Source organism: Astatotilapia calliptera, chromosome 20 (genome assembly GCF_900246225.1).
Source record: "Astatotilapia calliptera chromosome 20, fAstCal1.2, whole genome shotgun sequence".
Classification (NCBI taxonomy): domain Eukaryota; kingdom Metazoa; phylum Chordata; class Actinopteri; order Cichliformes; family Cichlidae; genus Astatotilapia; species Astatotilapia calliptera.
Genome location: NC_039321.1, coordinates 20425138 through 20447001, shown reverse-complemented (window position 1 = coordinate 20447001; position 21864 = coordinate 20425138). Strand labels below are relative to the sequence as shown.

The following is a 21864-nucleotide window of genomic DNA, read 5'->3' as shown; positions in this document are numbered from 1 at the left end:
AGAGCAGCCTGTGTTTTTTCCACATTGAATAATTCTACAATTATTCCATCATTTGACCAAAATAAAAAATAAAAATCTCTTTTAAGCGCAGATGGAAACTATTTTTGCAGACTCTGTCTGTACACAGGTGGTGTGTTATGATAGAGGTGATTTATGACTGTGTAGGTGTTCGCGGTGGACTGCTCCACTCTGGCTGGAAGTGCTTGCGCTCTCTCTCCCACCCAGCCACTTCACATTAAACGCTTCCTGAGGAGCTGAAAAGACTGGAAATAATCCATCAAATAACCCCACCCCTATGCGCTCGTCAGCCAAGTGGCAATACAGTAACGTAACATATATGATTTCTCAGATTGTGAACAAATAAAATGAGCTCCAGCGGCACAGAAAGGAGTGCTTGAGTGTGTCTAAATGTGCAGTTTACACAGGCAACATATTTTGTAGCTCATCACTTCTTGAGGAAACGTGAGACACGGATGTATTCTGAGAAAAAGGAAAGTGCAAGAATGACTGTTACAGTAACTCTATAAAGATATTTGCATCACATTTACACAGTAGTTTCGAGACATTGATGTCTTCAGCATAATCATTATTTTTGGGGGAAACCAGTTGCATGTGTTCTGCTGGTTCTTTCCTTTTCATATCCACAAACAGGGAAAATTGTTGATGATATTAATGAATTTAAAGTAAATGATATTATGAAGTATTGTGATTTAGATATTTCATTCCATTTTATTGTAAAATTGTGTTGAAACATATATAAAATATAATGCAGGTTTCTACAAAAAATCTCCATTGACAATAAATTTAAATGATTAAGGGAATCATTTACTACAACTAATTAAAAGCTCAAATGCAATTTTAAGAGATATTTAAATATTTTTGTGTGTGCTTTTTTGTTTATTTTTTCATTATTATTATTATCAGTATTATTATTGCTTGTATAGAGCACATTCTATGTCCCTGTTGGAACCTCAAGGTGAAAAAAACAGCATCTAAAAAGGAAGAAGCAAATTGTTTGAAATGGTAAAATAAATACCTGATGTGTCAGACATGTGAGACAAGAAAAATCTCACATTTGTAAATGCTTTTTGTATTTTGTAAACAGAACAAAAACCACTTTTTTAAAAACAGAGTCAAATAAACAGAATCAGTTCCTCTTTGTTAAAAAAAAGCCAACCATTTACATAACATGTAACCAGATGAGTAAGTAAAACTGGCGCATGTAGAAAACATGTCATCAAAAGGAAACTTAAAACTCTGAAAAGAAACAACAGGTCAAGTTTCACATTTTCTGCGGCTCGATTGGTTCTTGTTTATGTTCCATAAAGTGGACTGCAGCGTCAGTGGGATTTTGGCGGTCAGAGCTTTTACTTGGTACCACTAATCTCAGGATACAAAACTTCCTTTATGTGGTTTGTAAGAATTTTAACAGTGTGTTCTGGGCACAATGGGCAAGGTGCTGAATAGGCACTATCTGCTGTGTATGAGAGAAATACTCCTCGAGTTTCATAATTATGTTGAAACGCAGTGCCAGACTTGAGTATGGCAGATGGATGGACAGATTGCACGGCGGCTCTGATTTCTGTAAGTTTCTCCCTGATTTCTGACAAAGCTACACTGATAACACATTTGCTGCATTTCTACACTGCACTCTTGCTGGACCGCGTTCATTACAGAGCAGAAGAACTTAGCTAAGAAGACTGTCCACAAGAAATATGGCTTGTTATAATACGGACATGAGTAATATGTTATACTGATATTTATAAACAGAGGAAATAAATAAGTCAGTCCTGCTTACTCTGGTGATTCATGGGCTTTAGTCTTACCCCAAGAATGACATTTGTGATTATGACTGAAATGTCTCAACATTAAGATGGATTACCATGAAATGTAGCACATTTCAAGTCGCTGTTGCCTTATTTTTAACTGTTTTCTGGTTGAATAAAACTGTAAAATGGATTTCCATTTACATGACTGTAATCTAGTTCCAATAACATTACAGTTCAGGTTTGTAAATTCTAATCAGAGCGGACTATGCTAACAAAGCCTGGTCTATGCAGGAGTGGCAAAAACAATTTGCTGACTTACTGACCCCATGTTCCACTTTTGCTCAGCTCTCAAATTTCCTTGTGTCTGAATGGAAAGAATGCAGCAAATTTGTTGAGAATATTGGGTCCAGTTTATTGATGTTGGAGGCTTGTGATGACATTGTCGAAGAGCTGAAGGATGAGGCAGAGCCAAGGAGCATAAAAAAAATCTTAAAATGGGGACAGAGGAAAGGGCCTGATTGTTACTGAGACTGCTCCTTTCCCTGGACAGTGTGTTCCTGTGTGCGGCCGTGTAGGTGCCAAAACATCCCTGAGAATCTTGTGGCTCACTCAGGGGACACAGCAACCAATCTTCTGGCTGCACACTGTGAAGCTGATCAAAGAGTGTGTTTGCCAAGTACTGCAGCATTCCTTTAGGTTTGTGCAATTGCACTGGTCTTTGTGCCGTCTGACTGCAGCTGAAAAACCAGTGTGAGGACTGCATTCATCCAAGTAAAGGTCCAGTCATATATAAGAGCCAGTGGGCCAGGGCTGCCTGCAACTATTTGCTTTTCCAGCTGTTTTCTAGACTCACCCTGTGAGTGGGAGAGAGTGCTGTGTGTGTATGTGTGTGTGCGTTGGTTAGTAGGTGGGGGCATTAAAGTGAGATGGAGACATTCCGAGTTCTAGGAAGGAAACTATTGAGGAAGAGAGAGCTATGAGGAGTCCTCGTGTTTCTTCTGCTCCTATTGCTGTAGTGTGTGTGCACAGTGAAAACACCCCGAGAAAATCCGGGCATCTCATGTGATACTCGCTCACCTTCTCTCTCTCGCTCTCTCTTTTTTGTTCTCTTTCTCATGCACACACAAACCCAGAGGAAGACTAAGTCCCTTGTGCGCATGCCCCTGACATAAACACGCCCATATGCCTTGCATCGTATAGACTGATCCGCCTCTCAGACACAAAGCAACAAGGGATGGCCTAGATTCCAGCACATGCACACACAGGCAACGCTGTACAGAGGAAATATCCCGTACACGTGATTGTCACGTATATTGGTTTATGAATGTACATGCATATATATTTGCCCTGTTAAAGCTGGCTGCACTGATTCATGCACCGCTTGATTGAGATAAGAAAGTCAGGCGGGGGGTGGGGAAGAAGAAACATTACTGTTATCAGCCAAATGGGAGCAGCCATGCTGCTGTAAATTTGAATAATGCATTTATTGCAGTTACAAAGGCTATTTGGCGATAGGAACCACATATCCAGTTTTGAAGGATTCCATTATATTTTTCAGTAAACATTAGTTTTTTGACATCCATATTTGGTTAGTAAATGGAGATTGTCTAACCCAGTTAATATTTAAATGAAAAAGCGGGAAACAAATAGAAAAGCTTTGATCTCCCTCCCTTATGTGATATCCAACCATACAGATCATTTTAACCAAGGTGGCCTGTTCCTTATATGCAGAAAATGACAACTAAACTACAAGTAGGCAATGCAATTCAATTACTCTTAAAAATGGGAGAGTGACATGAATAGAAGTATGAGAATCTGCAGTCGTCAGCTCGAATGACCTTTACAGTGCCATTCACTGCTGACTATCCTCATGGCGCAGAGCTTAAAAGTAAAGATTTTCAATGCAGTAATCAAGCCGACATTAGGCTTTGACAGAATAATGCCACATAACTGTATGACCGAATGACTCAGCGAGATAGTGTATTGACATGCTCAGTCGCACCTATAAGAAGGAGAAGAGCAATGTGTTAGTGTTTACTTGAATTGAAAGGTTAAACAGGAACGCGTGAATACCTTTGACCTCCGGCAGCTAGACTGACCTGCACAGCCTCAACCTGTGTGTCATCAAGCATTAATGGTGACAACATACTGATAAATGACACTTGTGGAAAATGTTTCAGTAAGTTGCAGCATGGGTCTATAGTGTACAGGATGCAGAAGTGGCTTAGGCTCGCATGCATATCACACTGTGACGCAAAGACATGTAAATGCATCGAGATACCACAGTGGCTACTTCTGTAGAGAAATATCTCAATGTTACAGTGCATCTAAGAACACGCAAAGCATGTAGGTGTATTAAGACAGGAGGTCTATCAGCAATTGCAGGGGCATAGAGCAGAGAAAGTTAGCATGGTCTGCTGCAAAAACAAAGCACAACAGGTTTCCTTATGCCAAATGCTAAAAAATTCCTACTTCTACAGAAAAGTTCAAGCCATCAATATGCTCACATGGTATCAGTGCTTTCAGTCCCACATGTACAGAAACTTATGGATTTATGTAACTGGCTTGTTGTCAGTGCCAGCTTTGCATAGGTTGGAAGGTTTGAAATCCAGCTCATGGGATTTTCATAAAGCAATGAGATCAAGCAATAAATAAACAAAAAAATAAATAAGTAACATAAACCAAGTCATACAGAGTGATACCCTGAGCCATCCAGGGAAATGACAAGAGATAGCTAAAAGAAGAGAATCAGTTCTAATTACAGAGTGGGCGATGTGGTGATTGATGTGCTACAGTAACCGCCCAGGGGTGACACAGAATAGCACCACAGGGCCCTATCATTCCCACAGAATTCTTTCACCCAGTAAACAAATTAGCTTTGGCGTGTGTCCCAATATACGGTAAATTATGGACACATACCATAGGCGAGTCGGTCAAAATGTTTTCTAGGCTAAGCCGTTATCCCGTCATCATGGGTATACTATCAGCTACCACCAGTTTCCAGTACAGAGGGAGCACAAAGGTTAGAAGAAGCTGGAACTTTCATATATTATGTATAGGTGAACCATATATGATTCATGATGAGAAATGCGGACACATTTAAGCTTCAAATGCAACGGTATTAAAACAGATCCCTCCACCCACCCACACATACACACACCCGTGAATTGGTCAAAACACGTGTAGTATATTTAGTATACATCTTTATAGATTCATACAGCTAAACGCCCTGAACTTTAAAAGCTGCCCTTACTTTTTTCGACTTTACCCCTTATTTCAGTTTATATTCTTAAGGTTTATTTCTGCAATTGTTTACTATCTATCGGACCGTCAGCTACGTCACGACACACCCCTATATGGTACGGAGACAGCTGGAAACTCAGCACGAGACTGAAAAGCTTCTCGACCAATGGGAAAAGACACTATTCCAGAGTGGAGCGTTGTGATTGGACATCTGGGAGGGGGATTATATATATGTACAGATATGCCCGACTGCTAAACCATGTGGGGCGGGACTACGGAGAAGTGCTGTCCATCTATGTTGATACAGATCTGAAAAAAAAACTGGACTAACGGAGCGTCTGCCTACGTTGCTTTTCGCGTGGACTAATGTAAGTTATTTTAGACTTTCCCGTACCTTTGGGCGTGCCTCGCGCTGTCTGACGTGTTATAACACTTTTGTAGCATTATACTTAGGCCATTTACCCCCTCTCGTTTCGTTTAGCTTAAAACTGCTTTTCAAGCCGAGTGGTACACGCGCTTTTCAGGCCAGCAAAGTGGTGCTGCCGTTAACGTTAGCTGTTGTCATTGCTCTCTAGCGGTCTGCATTATTTTGACATGCAGCTGACACAAACAATGCGTCCAGTGAGGCTAGGTGTAATGCCATTGTAGAGAGGCCATTTTCACAGCCGTCCCGCTACTGTAACACAACAATTCAGTAATAAGCGTGGCGTGTGAAAATTAAAGGACACTTTGGCGGTGTGTGACCGCTGGTACCGCTGTTTTTCTTCTTTTTCTTTTACTACCCCGAGTCCGGTCCTCGATCAGGCTCAGCCCGCTTGTGTGTGAGGGAAAAGGAAAGGGGCAAAAAAAGAGTCTTTTTAATTATGTGTCAGTTGAATATGTACCGACACATTTACACGCCATGTAACCTCCGGTGGTATCGCAAATGCTCAGTTTGCTAGATTTTCTGGCTACACGTAAGCACTTGGTTGTACGCTCCAAGTCCTATTCGGGCAAACAAAACAGCGTTTAATGGCAAAGCGGCGTGGACGTGTTGCAAAGTTTAGTTTGAATGAAGTGTTGCATCATGTGTAACTACTGCTCCTCACACACGAGCCCGTGAAATGACTGTGGAAAAAAGTCCAAAGCCCCTTCCTCTGGACGTGTTTACCTCGAGCACGTCAGGTCGTTAAAATCGCCAGATTTATAGAATGACGTTTGGCGCTACAGTGTTTCCATGCACGAAATAACGGCACGTCAGCGGTAATGTTACCCAACTCCCACCTCTCCGACTGACCGTTAGACAGTCCTGCTTAATTCACTTGTCTTTTTTTTCTTTCTTTCTCTGTTTACAGTTTTTGTTTTATACAGAGGGCAAAGTTTTTCAACGCGGGGGGAAATTGTTCACCTTTAGCTCCACTAGTTAGTGACCTGGCTGCAACATCTGGGCACCTCTCTGCTACTGTACAAAAGTGAAGGTTGATATGCAACATCAGGTAAGACGGAACTCACTGGCTTGGTTTTGTGGTGCATCACAGCTTCGCTTAGCGTGCGTGGCGATTCTTATCAGTTAAACACGAGCAAACAAAATGAAATCTGTATATTTAAAAAAAAAAAAAGCTTTTCGCTTTGTTTGCTCGCTGTGCCGTGTTCGGGATATTTGTGAAGCTCTGCCGCTTCTCCACTCGCCTCATCCCGGTGTCGTTTTGTGTGTTGTGTTATTGTTACTCCACATTCTACATGTGTATGTTCGCCTCCCCTGCAGCCCAGCAGCAGGGCCAATGCGCAAATCCCTATCCTTTATTACACTGCATTAAAATGAACATGTGTTAGCCTGGCGTGCAAAACAGCAGGCGGATTATTGATGTGGCTTTAGACACATCAATAATTTACGGGGTTGCATACTTTCCTTCTCAGAGGTTGTCCGCCTCTGGTGCTGAGGAGACTGCAGGGAAAAGACAGAGGGACAGATTAGCATGGAGCCAAGGGGAGCAGAGTAGACATGCATAGACTTCAGTAAGGTGACATGTTGTCTGAGTCTGCTGTCCCATTCTATTTTATGTCTTAAATATGCATTAGCAGATACGAGCCACTAAAAGGTCAAAGCTACACCATCTAGTGATTAATTTCAGTGTTTGTTTTTCACAAAGTAAACTTTAACTATCCTGAAACCTGTGCGTCTTTCATTCTCAGTCCTTAGTGCCCATCATATCATTTGTGTTTCTTATGTGTTTCAATTTAATAACACACTGTTAGGCTTGCTTTAAATAAGAAGAGGTAAATGTTTTACTCACTGGAAGAGCAGGACATATTTCTTGGGATGTTTCCACCTGCGCAGAGAGTGGTTTCCTTGACTTAATTATTATTTGTTTATATAGCTGTTTTGCTTTATTTTTAGTGCTAAAGTCTCTGTACGTCTTTTCATGCCAAGGCAACCAGGGCATCAGAAAGTTAATGCTAAAATGAAGAAAATGAGCTGGTAATTTGTCATATTATGGTTTTGTTGCATTATTTGTACATCTGTTTTTTGGGGTGTTTTTTTGCCTAGCTCTTCTGATCTTACCTGCTTGTTGGTCTCCTTTGTCCCGAGGAAAAACACAATGCTAGCCTGTGCAATGACATGATTTCTTGGCTGCTTACGCTCATATTGCCAGGAACGATTCATCTATCTATTTTCTTAACACCTTATCAAATTTAAGGTTGCAGGGTGCAACCTATACCATATACCTCTATCGACTCACATAGGGTGAGATGGTACACTTATCACAGGGTTTAGCAAAGATTCATCATGCACTTGATCAGTGTTCACTTTATTACACTTCTATGAGTATGGGAGAAGCTAGAAGTTGAGATGAATTTGAATAGAAGCAGAAACCGTAATTTCTGCCACTTTGCAGTTTTATTTATTTCATTTAAAGGATCCTACCTCCCATCTATTACCTTAGCGGGATACACAGAACCTTTCTTCTGTAATGAGGTGCTTAGTGGGGCACATTGTGCTTGAGAGGTTTGTACTCGCAGAGTTACAGGCAACTTGTAAAATGATAACAGATGCATAGAGTCTTCAAGGTGGAGAGTGCTGTTTTGAAATTCCCAGGAATATGAAATGCACATGTACATACATGTGCACATGCACACGTACTTGTTAGTGCGTGTTACATTTTTTTGTCTAACTTTATGCCGGTCAAGTCATCTGTGATTTGTGTACTAAAGTCTCGTGGCAATGCGGGCACAACCACTTTTCTTACATGTTGAAAGTGATCTTGGGTAAAAACATTGAAGATAAGATAAGCAGAGTCATTGCTCTGATGGGGATAGAAAATCAATCACTTTAAAAATGTAAAATTTTAGAGGGAAGGCTCATTATAAAATCTAAATAAAACCAAATCCCCTGGTTGAAATCAGTCCTATAAAAATCAGTTTTTAAGATCAGGGTATGTATTAGATGGTAACCCCATACCCTGGTTGTCAGCATTTTTCAATAACACTTGTTGATTGTTTAAGGGGTTTTTTTTTTGGGGTTTTTTTTTATTTGGCACGCTGCACACAAAAACTTTTGGGTCTGATTTGGAGAATTGGCTATTTGCTGGTGTGAGTTCAACTGAATACTTCTGTTCATCTCCTTATTGATTAAAACACCTGCAGAAGCAATAGTGTTATTTTTCTAAAGCTGCTTGATCCAAATAGTGATAAAGCTTGTTGAATAAAATGACTATGTCCTTAATTGTACTAATTAATCTTACATTTAACCTGGACACTCTAGCTTTTAAAATAAGTGATTAGGGTTGGACAATAGGCTCTGCACAAACTGCAGTCATGTGGCATCTGGGTTGCAAGTAGGGCTTGGTGATAAAATAATAAATGATAACACAAAGAGACAGTGATTTCGCAAATGCAGCAGACTACTATACTGAAAAGACATGGTGCCAGTAAGCACATGTAGAATTTAAGTGGCTGATTAAAGTAATTGACACTCTTTGCCAACTCCCTGGCCCAAGTCATTTCTTTCAGAGGGCATTTTCACAGCTGAGGCATAGAGAGACAGTTGAATAGCTGTGTCTTCTTCTAGTTTGCTGCCAGATTGGATTTGTGGTTAAGTTGTACATCCATAAATGAGCCTCACTGTCTATGTCACTGAGACAGTGATGCACTTCCTGTACATTTTTTAAAGTATCCATTAAATTTGCTGATTGCTTGCTTACCCTGGACCATAAGGGAAATAATACAGAGTAGTCTCTTGAGATTTATTTTGCATTCATATCATGTTCTTGTTATTTGTTTGGAATTGACCAAAGGAGTTAGTTTCCCGTTTTGTTTGTATGCTTCTGCAACATTTGAAGCCTTTGACTGGTCGGAATTAAGAGTTTAGTTTATTATATATACACCTACAGTTGTAAATGTCTTGCAGTATATTTATCATGTTCAAATTCTGACAAAAATAAATTAAATTAACCTCATATCTAAGGAGTAAAAAGGAATCTTTAAGCTTGACAGAAATAGTGATTTGATTTATATGATGATATATATCAATATCAACTGGTGTGAAAAACATTACTGTGATTCAAGTATTTTGTAAGTGGAAAAGCATAAAACTATAGCAAACTATCACCACTGGTTTGACAGTTGCCGATCCCTGGTGCTGATGGATATCGACATCATCCATCGGCACAATCCTAGTAGAGATACAGAGACGAGGTTCTTCTTTTTAATCTTCTTGCTTCTCAGAGCGTTACAGCTTGAGTCAGTCATGGTCGCAAAAAAATAGTTTTCCTTGTTTACGCACTTGCATGTGCAGCAAAATTCATGCTGAAGAGCTTGCTACCATACAGGAGAGCAACAGTGCAACATCATCAGAAAAAAGGGGACAATGCAGAGCAGATCGAAATATCATGTCCTTCATTTTAGCCAATAGCAGTACCGATTAGCTCAACCACCATCATCAGATCAGGATGGGGTGTTGTCTTTGGGCTTAGAGAGATAAGCACTTGCTGGCCTTTACCACACATGAATGAATCAGGCTATTATTAGGTAGTATTTATAATACCGTCAAAGGTATGTGGACACAACTTTAAAGTATACTGACAGTAGCAGTGTTCTCATTCTTGTGTTTTAATTTGTCCATATATTGTTGTTAATGCTTTCAGTGTTTTCTCTCTGACCTTTTTCTGTTCAGTTAAAAAACTCAATACAATATCTTTTCTCTTTTTTCTTCTGCTGCTCTGGTGATCATACCAACCACTATCTCCTCAGTTTTTTGTTGTTTGTTTTTTAAAAAACAAACACATCACTCCCTGTGTGGCGAAGGTTTTCCCCCAAGGGAAAGGACTAAAAGACACCAGGTGTTTTGTAGTTTCAAAATTTTAAGCCTGCCAGCTGTTGGATTTCTGCTATGAATGATAAATCGGAAATTCAGTTGAGGAAAACAGATATTTTTCTGCTTCGTGGTGTTCACATGTAATAGATTTTCCTTTATTCCCATAGCCACATCTCCTCTCCACCTCCCTTTTTAATGCGAACATGCTCAACAGGGGCTAATAGATTCCTTATGAGAGGTAATTGTGTAGCTACAACATAAATGCAGGGGAGGTTCTGGTGTTGTGGTTAGTCTGATTAGGTCTTGTTTGAAGCCCTAAGGGATTTGGCGAGATAAACGTCAATAGCAGCTGACCTCACAGCCTAAGGTCACAGGCTACCATGCAAGTAGCGCTCACAGAGCTGCAACTTCTCTGCGTCCCACACTGAATGTTGGTAAACAGTGGCGTAGATCACAGGGTTTGTGCACTATGTTGTGGTCAAGTGCAACTTTGCATAACACTAATGGGGTTAGAGGTTCAATTTCCACAAGGCAAAAATGCTTGCACCACTGGAAATAAAAAGCTTTTTGGATAATAGATCTCCAGTCAAGAGACAAACAGTTCCTCTGTGCTCTTGCTGGAAATTCTTTTCTCAGGGATTTTAAAATGTTTTGTCAGGAGCCATTTTAATTTAATGTAGTTTTCAAGATTGCAGGGATGGTTGAATATTGGGTGAGGGTTTTTCGTCAGAGGTCACAGTAACCGAATATTGTTATCCATTTAACAGAAAAATTTGACTGCACACTGCCATAGCGACAGATTAAAATTCTGGTGGTGGAGCTACTGTTAAATGAAATACTACTACTACTAATGATAATAATAATAACAGGACAGAATGAGTTGAAGTTAGAGCTTGCTAGGGCTAAATTAAAATCCCAATTACATTTTGGCTTGAATTGACTGAATGATTGTTCACTGACAACATTTGCAAATTTGTACTATAAATGTGTTGCTACTTTGTGTTATCTATCTGTCAAGGTGGGGTTTTTATAATAATAATAATGCATACTTTATTGATCCCCGTGGGGAAATTTATTTTTTTATAAAAAAATAATAATGAAAACTGATAACAAGCTCTGGTACTTGCACCATCTGAGAGTCCATATTCAATTGGTGACATCTGTTTGCTTCCTTGGAAGAAATGTTAACCATGCTATCACGCTTCCTTATGAGGTGTGAAGTGTGGTAGTAGTGAGTTCATGAATGCATGCACTTTTTATATTTTTGCTATTGTCATTTAAAATAAATTGTAATGCTATTAAATCTGTGCTATTTTTTTTTATCACATTGTGCATCAAAATGATAGACAATGGCAAATCTAACACAATCTCTGTGTAATATATGATTGTGTTAGTGTTTGTGCACTCTGGCTTTAAACAAAACATTTATTACCGATTCTTGGTCTTGGACATTTTCCTTCAACCAGATCAATTTCAATTAAATTGAAAGTGGCCGTACCTTTGATGAATAGTTGGAAAATTTGCTGCGGTGATGAAATTACGTCTTCAGGTAAAGATCTAAGATCAGTCAATTTAACGTACAGCATCATCCACTTACCTGTTAGACTGATTTAAAATAAAACACGGGCTTGCATTTGTTTTAGCATGGCCTGCACAGTTTAATGTGCCCAGAGGACAACAGGAAACTAAAATCACTATTCTGTCTTTGCAGAGGTAGATTGGTGTTCAGGTGATTAAAAAGGTGCCAAGGTCTAAAATAATAAGTAGCAAACACCCGATACAAGAAGCATATACTTATTGCAACATATAATTCTTTATACCTGTAAATATAAAAAGAGACAAATGTTTTATAAGCAACAGGTGAGTAAGGAGTGATGGAACTGAATTACTTGAGTGTGTTATGTCAGACATTGTACTGCTGTAGGATATTACAGAATTAATCCACACGTTTCTGTTTTCCTGCCCACCCCCGAGCATGGAACAGACTTTTAGAGGTTCTGCGTCACATTTTGTGCTTTGAATGTTGATGAGAGTGATATATGTACAGATGGTATTGAAGCTGACAGAAAAGCAGTCCATCAGCCATAGATTCAGTCTATGCAATGAAAACCTTGTCCACAGGCTGGCAAAAATAAGCCAGTCACAGTTTATTTCTACAGCTCATGCTGGAGGACAAGATACACACTCTTTAAAAGAAGGAATCAAATTGTGACTGTTTATCCTGAATTGCACAAATCATTAAGTGTCTTTGATTCATTTTAATTAAAGTCAGGCAGCCAAACTTAAAATGCAAAAGATATTTCTTAAAGCAGCAGAAAAGCTTTTTGTTACCATCGCTGCCACCTCTGTGGAAGATTAGACACACTTTCCATTGATTTAAACTTTGGGCTTTTTAATTAGAGTGATGTGAGACTTCACTTGGATGTGTTTTACAGCCACACTAAAAGCACGACTGGCTCATTACTGTAGTCACTCATTAAACCCAGGAGCACATGTGTTTCAGAGAGTGCATGAGAATATGGCGAACTGGACTGTTATTTAACAGAAGACACAGGGAGAGTGACAGACAGCTCTCAACACCAAGCCTTCAGTGCAGAGTGTTTTGAGTTGGACAAAAAAAGTTTTTGTAATTTTTTTGTAATTTGAATTGGCTTCAGCTGTCCCTCAAATGGGTAACATCATATCATTTTCATCATGTCAATATTTCATTTTAAAAGGATCGTAGAATTTCTGACTGTTGCAGAGAAATGTTGGAGGATGAAACTCTGAAATGAGATTCAGGCTTCTGTCTGTCCTACTGTGTCTGTTTACGGAGGCCCACTGTAAGGGGCTTTCACTGAGCTGCTAACCCTTCTTCTGAGCTCTTTTTTCCCCCCATTCTTATTTCCACTTTCCTTATGCTACCTTAGCACAGAGACAGAGAGACAAGCCCACTGAAGACGATTGGCTGTTGCTTAACGGGCCCCTTACAGAAGACTCCGCCCATCTCACCCTGTTTGTCCAATAATTAGTCATCCAGAAGGGCAGTGGATGACCAAGCAATCCACATGTGCACACAGGTTCTATGGTGGTCATTACTACTGGTGTAATTATGTCCTTCTTCTCACTACTTCTGCTTTCGTGCAGATTTTTTGACACGTGTACATAAGCGCTATACAAATACAGGCCATTTACCATTTACCATAATCACTTTGGATCCAGTGTAAATTTAAAACAACAGGCAGATGCCAGCAGAAAAAGCAAAGACAAAGCATATCTTGGCTCAGAGGCAGAGCACTTTTATTCTGTGTTTTTACACACAGTCACAGGGAAGCACACACTCTCTCACTATTATTTTCTCTTATTCAGAGTATTATATTATGGCCTGCAATAGTCAGTTAAGACTCTTTATAGTTGGATTTTGTTTTTACGCGTATTTTCTGTTTGTTTCTTTGCCATTCCAAATTGTTCAAGAGTTTCTAAAATAGTTTGAAATAGCAGCTTGTGAAATTCTGTGATGATTGATGTCAATGTTTACAATAAGTTCTTTTTTTTTAAAAAGCTAAAAAAGTAAAAGCTATGAGATCAATACATTTCAACCTAAATATAAAACAGTAAAATAAGTTTTCTCTGATCTGTTTTTATGGCAGCTGAATTGAGAATGTTGTTACAGATGTATCCATTTAATGTCCATAATTATTCACCACAGTTAGTAGGATGACCTCTGCATCAGATGATAGAGGAATCCAAATGTTGTATTGATTTAGACAAATAGCGTTTCTTCCCACATTTTTCTTCTTACTGCACAGATTAATGTTTCTGTCCATCCGAAAAATCCTGAAGCCAGGTACGGTCACACTGTCGTTTAGGAAGTGTTAGTGTATCAACTCCTCCATGAAACACATTGGAGTACACTCTGTAAGCTCTCTGGGTCTCAGTCACATCACTAAGCTCGTCCACATTATTGCTCAAAGAGCTCACATTGTTATGGTGATGGCTGGAGCCTCTTAACCCTCTCAGGCTCAAATTAAACTTTTTGTTGCTAATGCACAACCAAGTCCTGCAGTGGTACTTATGAGTAAAAAAAAACTCATAAAATATGTATGTGGGGTAATCAGGTTGTTAGTTTTTAACTGTTGCAAATCGGCAACGCCTGCCTTGAGAGGGTTAACTCTCCACTGAGCTCCAGCTCTGAAACTCTGTCCTTCTAAAGTGTTGTCAAAATCATTAATAAAATTGATATTTTTTTAAGGTGTCAGGAAAACAGTTTTTTTTCCCATCAAAGAATAAACTTTATAGTTAGAACTTTGTCTTGAATAATCAGACAATATAAACTGTGGCTTACATTAATACTTATAATATAATATAATATAATATAATATAATATAATATAATATAATATAATATAATATAATATAATAATATTTATTTTGAATTAAATGGGAGAAACAAACAGATTAAGAATGGATCTCGAAAAGGAGTTTTTCCTATGGTGGTGTTATGTTAATTAGTTCCACAGGTGGTAAGAGATTTTTATTTGCATACTTCTCCACTAGCAAATGCTTACAGGATGGGTTTAATTCAAAGCAGCTTTCCCTGTTTTTTTTTCTTTCTTTGTGTGTGTGTGTGTGTGTGTGTGTGTGTGTGTGTGTGTGTGTGTGTGTGTGTGTGCGTGCGCGCGTTTCGGTTTGTTTACAAAGTTGTCCTTAAGTCAGATTCCTGTTAGCAGTAAAATCTTAATATGTCTTTAAATGTGCTCTGTCACACTACATCATGCAGTCTCTGCCTTTTCTTCTGTCATTGTTTTTTTGTTGTTTCTTCTTTTCTTTTTCTTCTGCCAGCGTTTTACAATTTTTTGTTTTTCTCTGCCCCGGTTTCTCTCTGTCCTGTTGCTATTTTCCATCACTTTTTTTGCATCTTGTACCGTTTAAAGCTCTGTTTGCTTCTGCCAGTAGCTGGAGTTTGCTTGGGTCACATTTGTTTTAGTGCTACACTGATAGAGGCTTGTAGTATGCTCTCCAGAGAGTACAGTAGACTGCTGCGCAGACACTCTTGCCAGCCTCTTTCTCTAACATATGTATACTGTATTCTGCCATCACCAAATGATTTATTTTAGAAAATGATGCAACTTGAACTCTATAAAAGAAACTGAGATGTGTGTGTGTAGCCACTTAGATGCTGCTTTTATTACACTTGCCTTTGTTATTTAAATAAGTGTGCTCTATTTTAACCAAGTATTCTCTGAATATAGTACATTTTCAGTTGACAAGGTCTTACTGTTTCAAACATATAAATGAATTTTTTTTGAAGTTACTGGAATATTTTGTTGTTTTTGTTTACCCATTATGCTCTTTGGGCTGGGTAACAAAGTTGGATAGAAAACACAGCCATAGAAGTGTAGACGGGGTTAGTCGGCAGCAAACAGCAGGAGGTGTGTGAAGAAGTAAAAGATGGCTCAGGCCACCAAGGCTGTTCTCATGAAGCAAAGCCAATAGCGCCAGTAATTATAAAACTGCCTAAAATGCTGTCTTTGTAGACAGGCTTACTGGTGTGTGTTGTTTGGTGGCAGTTTTGTGACTCAAGTCAAATTACAAGGAAATAAAGTGTCATTACTTATTTCTTGCAGCTGTGATTGAGCATCGGCATAACTGCGCATTTTAAAAATGTAAAAAAACAAAATGCAAAAAGCACCACAAAGAATTTAATAATGCACATATCTTATATATCAGTTTCTTTCACTATTGTTTTATTTTCTGCTTTGTACCTCATACCCTGCTATTACTGAATTATCCCACACATGTCTGAAATGATGGCACTGTTATGATGTTTGGCAAGATCAGGAGTGGTAAGGGTTTACATTTAAAGCCAAAGAGAGAAAATTTCTACTCTAGGAAATAGAAATCTGAGGGAAGGCTACAATTATGTTCATATTTGCACTATGCTAACAGTAATATTTTTTATGAAGTAGAAAACCCTAAATCGAGCAGTCTGCTGATTCTGTCTACTTATTTGTCTCTTTGCTACGCATGCTGACAGATAACTAAAGCTTGTCAGCTACTGGTGTCAAAACTACCACCCTTTTCCTGCTTTTTCAAAATTAGTTAGTGCATATGGTTTGTGTCCCATACATTTATTTATTTATTTATTTTATTTTTATCTTTTGCACATTCTGAGCATTTAGCAAGATTTGGGTTGATGGATGACTATATTTTGGTGTCTGCCCGTTCATGATGTTTCCTGTGCTTGTGTGTGTTTGTGACTAGGGATGGGTATCGTTTAGGTTAGGATACCAGTACCAAAACCGGTACTTTTGAAACGGTGCCGGTGCTTAAACGGTGCTCGAACTGGTGCTTAAAGAATGGAGAACACAAAATTGGTCCAAAAACCTCTCATGTTCAGCTGTTTTTTTGTAAAAAGATAACAATTTTAACAAGTTTAACTGTTTTCCACTTTTTCTTTGGTCATTTTAGCCTTTTTGGCCAGGGTGAAGGGAGTACCTGCCATCAAACAAGAAGACAGCCGCATGTAACTACAACGGTGTTTGCGAGTTCACCTTACATGTATTAATTTAATAACGTGGTTAGCTTACACACGAACAACATTAAGCTACTCACCCAGAGAAGAACAGGTGCTGCTGCCATCATCATCCGTCATCATTTCTACTACACTGGCAGGGCTACGGGCCAGGACTCTCCTCTTCGGGTTTTTGGGGGATGTTGCTAACTTCGAATCGAATTTTAATCACGATTACGATCTGGGCTTTCAATGATCATTAAAAATGACTGAGCCGATTATTAGCCCCTCCCTCATTTATCCGCGACACCTTAAAGGCCGGTCCGTGAAAATATTGTCGGGCATAAACCGGTCCGTGGCGCAAAAAAGGTTGGAGACTGCTGATTAAGAGGACCCGAGGGAAGCTCGGAAAGCTAAGCAGAAGTTATTTGGAGAGGAGAGTGACTGCCGTTGGTTGAAAAGAGAGGTAAAAAAAACTTCAGTGGTGTTGCACACTATTTTATATTATTTTTTAAAGTCATTATTCAATACATTGTTATTGTTAACCCTTTAAATCCGGTCAGAGCAGCACGCTCCGTTTTGTGTAACTATTTTTAAATCCCTGTAGAACCTGAACCTTGTAAGCTAGCGCAATAATTTGTTTTGCATATGAAACTTACATCTTATGCCATCAGCTTGTCCTCGGTCACGGTTTCCTTCCACATAAATTGCATAAAAAGCGCTTGCAGGAACAAAAACATAATATTCCAGAAACACGCTTTGCCGAGCCGATCAGCTGTTCGTAACACTTCACACATTGAAACAGACGTCACCGCTAACTATCACATGTCCGCCATTTCCTGCCCGAAACCGGAAGTGATGTCATTTTTGCGGAAAATGTAGTTGTTTTTTTTTACTTGTAGGCCTTTAAAGCCTATACTGGTCATGCTTGACTTTTCTGAATAGTTTCTGGGATGCTTAGAACTCGAATTGCACTGTTGGAAATAGTTTATTTTGATGCACCTGCTGTTTTCTTTGCAAATTTGCATCATAGGATTGTTTTTGTTTTTCCTGCAGTATATAAAAATTGCTGTATCTCCAAAATAAAACTATGAAGACACTCAAAATAAGCTTTTTTGTATTTAAAGTTTTGAGGGATAAACCTCTTAAATTTCTCCAAGTAGAAATATATGTTAAAAAACAAAAACAATTTTCAATTTTTTTGTAGTTTATTGCACTTTTTTGCAATTAATGTAGTTACTATGGACTTAATGCATACATATTATTAAAATATGGGCTATAACAGTTGTATAGCAACTTGAAATGCTCCCACAAATGGCACTACAACATGTAAAAAAATAATATAAGCTCTGGCGGACTTGGTTCTATAGTAGGTCTTAAAGGGTTAAATAAATATCGTCAAATAATCGCGATCTCAATTTCAGTGAAAATAATCGTGATTATCATTTTTGCCATAATCGAGCAGCCCTAGCTATCGGCTTTTAACACAATGCTATACGTCGCCAGGTGTTTCATCAGATTTGAGGTGTCACGTCCTTTGCACAGTATCACCTTAAAGCACTTGTTGCAGGCTGCTGAGTTTGCATCTTTTGCTGTGAAGTACAGCCAGAATTTGACCGCTTCGGCTTGGGCATTTTTAATCTGTAGCTCTGCTCTAAAAGAGCGTATGTACTTGGGCCCGCCTACTATCCTTGGAAAAGTAAAATGGCTAGAACCCAAAGTGTATGACATCTCAGGAAAAAAAAAGCTGCTTTTCGGTCTAGTTACTACCGTTTATGTCAGAACTGGTACCGTAATGGCACCGGATACCAGTACCCATCCCTATTTGTGACATACTTTAGTCTGAATCTATGTGGATGACGTTTATTTCAGTGTCGGCGGCTGTGGGCGTCTGCAAGATCCGACATTCCTGGATCTGGCAGCTGTGCCGAAGTTTGTGTGTGTGTGTTTGTGTGTATTCCGAGCTCGTGTTTCGCAAAGAAAATGCTCCTGTTTGATTTTGATTTTGTGTAGTAACCCCACACTTTCTCCACACCATGTACAATTCTCCCAGTTTTTTGTCACCTCCAGCTACTTCCCCATCACTGTTTTTCTCAGTCTCAGATTTTCCTTTCTCTCTGTTTTGCAGATTCACTTCCTGAGTGTGTGTGTGTGCATTTTAATGTGTTCTCACATTGCCATTATTGTGTCCTTTTGGTCAGCTTACACCATTTTCCGTTATGTAATATATTTACTGCAGTAGATGGTTCCTTTTGTTTTCAACTTTGCTCAGTGGCCAGGTGCACCTAGCTACTTCAGATGGCCATTTTGGTCACTCTTTGTGCACACGTCTACCAGGAAGTCATTTATACAAATTAGCTGTGTGAGGTCTAGTTTCAGGAAGGTCACTAAAACGGAAAAGCAATTGCCTGGAAGGAAGGATATTTTTAGTCATTGTGTAAAAAGTGATCAAACGATTCAGAGATTTTTCAACAAATGACAAAAAACAGTTTTTTGTTGGTTGAGGAAAAACAAATTATGAACTAATGAAGAAAATACATTAAAACAGCAGAAATCACATTAGGGAATTATAGTGCTGTGCAAATAAAGGGCTGTACAATAATTGTATTTGACCACTTCCAGAGAAATTTTTGTGTGTGTGTGTGTGTGTGTGTGTGTGTGTGTGTGTGTGTGTTTGTGTTTAGTCACTTGACCACTGAACGTTAAACCAGTGTTGTGTCTACACATAATGGACAACCTGGCAAAGATGCAGTCTTATCTTTAGTCATTCTTCTTAGTAGCCTGTAACAAAAACACACCAATTGTTTCCATTACATTAGTTCAGTTGAATCAAAAAAAAAAAAAGATGCCAAATTACAGACAACTGAACTGAAAATCAGTGTTAACACATCCCATGGAGTACAGCAGTGAGTTTGCACAGCCGTCTGTGAAACATGGTGGAGGCTGTGTCATGGTGCATTTCAAAATTGATGGAGTTATGAACGTAGGAACGTGCCAGATTTTCCTCCACCATGCAATAATAACTGGAATTTGGTTGACAACAGTGGTGTTCAGCATGACAGTGATCCCAATCACACTGCCAATGCAGGAGGAAAAGCATGCCTGAATAGAAAAACATACAACCAAACACTATCAGTCATGGACTGGCCTCCTCAGAGCCTAGACCTCAACATTGAAGCAGTGAAAAACAGAGCAAAAGGAAAGCCATGAATTGTTTTCCCTGGCCCGGTCTCTCTTCAAACAGATGCAGCAGTGGGTTGATTGGCATGCATGATAGAGGCTGGACATTGTAAAGACGTGTTGGTGTCACAATGAAGAAGGAAAAAATGTATGTTCAGTAGTATTTAACAGTGACACATTGTGTTATTTTAGCATTTTGCTGTAGTTTTCTCCATCCATATTAGGTGAACAGAATAGCAACCTTTAATTATAGTAGCCCTTTAATTATGCACAGTTCTGAGTTTTATGCGATTCCAGTGTTATTCAGCATGGAGCATAAACAACCAGTGTGTTTTTTAACTATTGTGGCCAAACAGTGGAATGTTAGGTCGCCTGTCCTGAGTCCCACTTGCTGTAAACCAGAATGAAACCAAGTCCTAAAGCAGACACAGAGTAGAGTTCTGGTAGGGCATCACCAGGATGGGTTAGCACACTTCTGATGGGATGTATCATACAGAGTAAATTTATATCATTACTTATTTCACAAATGTTCTTTTTATTTGAAAAAAGTGTACTTAAGCAGCAAACATAAAATGCTGTTACAGAGGTTTGGACAGTGTTAACTCATTTTTATTGCTTTTTCCTAATGGATCATAAATTTCACAAAGATCCTGAGAGAGAAAATGAATGATACAGAGTGAGGGTTAGGTAGAGGCTTTCGCCCCCATCCTCCAGCCTCAGAGGCCTCTGGGCTGGCTGGGAGCCAGGGGCAGCCGGGAGGTGAGGTATTTTAATTCACCTTAGAAAGGAAATTGGAAAGGAAATTATTTGCACCACAGTGAGGCAGACAATGGAGGCAAGTTTTGTGATAGTGAGTATGCCACCAGGCAGTAGTTAGACCAGAGATGTTTCAGAAAACAGATTCAAGGTAACAAATACTACCAAATTATAGTGTTATGATTGAAGGGTGCAAAACAGAAGCATATGAAATTCCAGACATGTTATTATAACTCGTCCACTGAGTACAGAACAAAGCGTGTGGGCCATAACATACAAGGAATACAGTAGACATGCAGCAGAAAAGAAAAAATCTTAATTAAGGTGTAGGGCTGGGCCATATTATACCGTTCACGGTAATACCGGTATAATGTTAGGCAACGATAGGAAAATGAAATATCGCGATAGAATGGGAGTAAAACGCGCATGCGCAGTGCCTTTGTTTTCATACGCACATGGCCGATTGTTGAGTGAAACAGATGAACCAGAATTGGTTTGTAAAAATGGTGCAACTTCCGTGATGTGGAACTGGTTTGGTGTTTGTCCGTCAGATACACAACAAAGCACATTTTTTTGCAGAACATGCAAGCGGCCGTTGTTATTGTCATATTTGTCGGACTAAGATGCTCTTAAATCTGGGAGTAATCTGGGTCCTAAACTCCGTATGCTTCAGGTCAAACAACACTGCAGCATCACTTAGAGTTAAAAACTGTCTAAATTCTTTCATCTTTAATAAAACGATCAGCATTGCTGCTTTACCAGGTGTAACTATAAAGTTTAACTTCCAGGCATCCATGAAAACAAAAGTTATTACATTTAACGGAGTTAGAAGTTAGCAGGAAGCTAGCGGAAGTTAGCTCGCTAGTTTCGCTAGTTACCTAAGCATGATATTGCATGTTCTGACTGAGAGATTTCTGAAAAAAATCAAACGTACAGCTCTGCTATCACTTCCAACATAAATGAAGACAGGAAACTAAACAGCAGTGACGTTTGTAGGGTTACTGAAGTTGGGCTAGCTGGTTTAAAATGATGTGCTACGTGATCGCTAGCGACACAGCTATGTTAGCATAACATAAACAGTGAAGCTGGAGGACGAACACTAACACTTTTCCACTTATAAAAGTTAACGTG

The 21864-nt window shown here is 39.1% G+C and overlaps 1 protein-coding gene across 1 annotated transcript in view; it reads left to right on the top strand.

The window, feature by feature from the left end:
- Positions 1 to 5281: 5281 nt before the first annotated feature.
- Positions 5282 to 21864, top strand: part of LOC113012800 (vitamin D3 receptor A) — a 75374-nt gene continuing 58791 nt past the window's right edge. The window contains exons 1-2 of the mRNA XM_026153118.1: positions 5282 to 5380; positions 6347 to 6487. The gene's annotated coding sequence lies outside the window, so the exon portion shown is untranslated. The remainder of the gene's footprint in view (positions 5381 to 6346; positions 6488 to 21864) is intronic.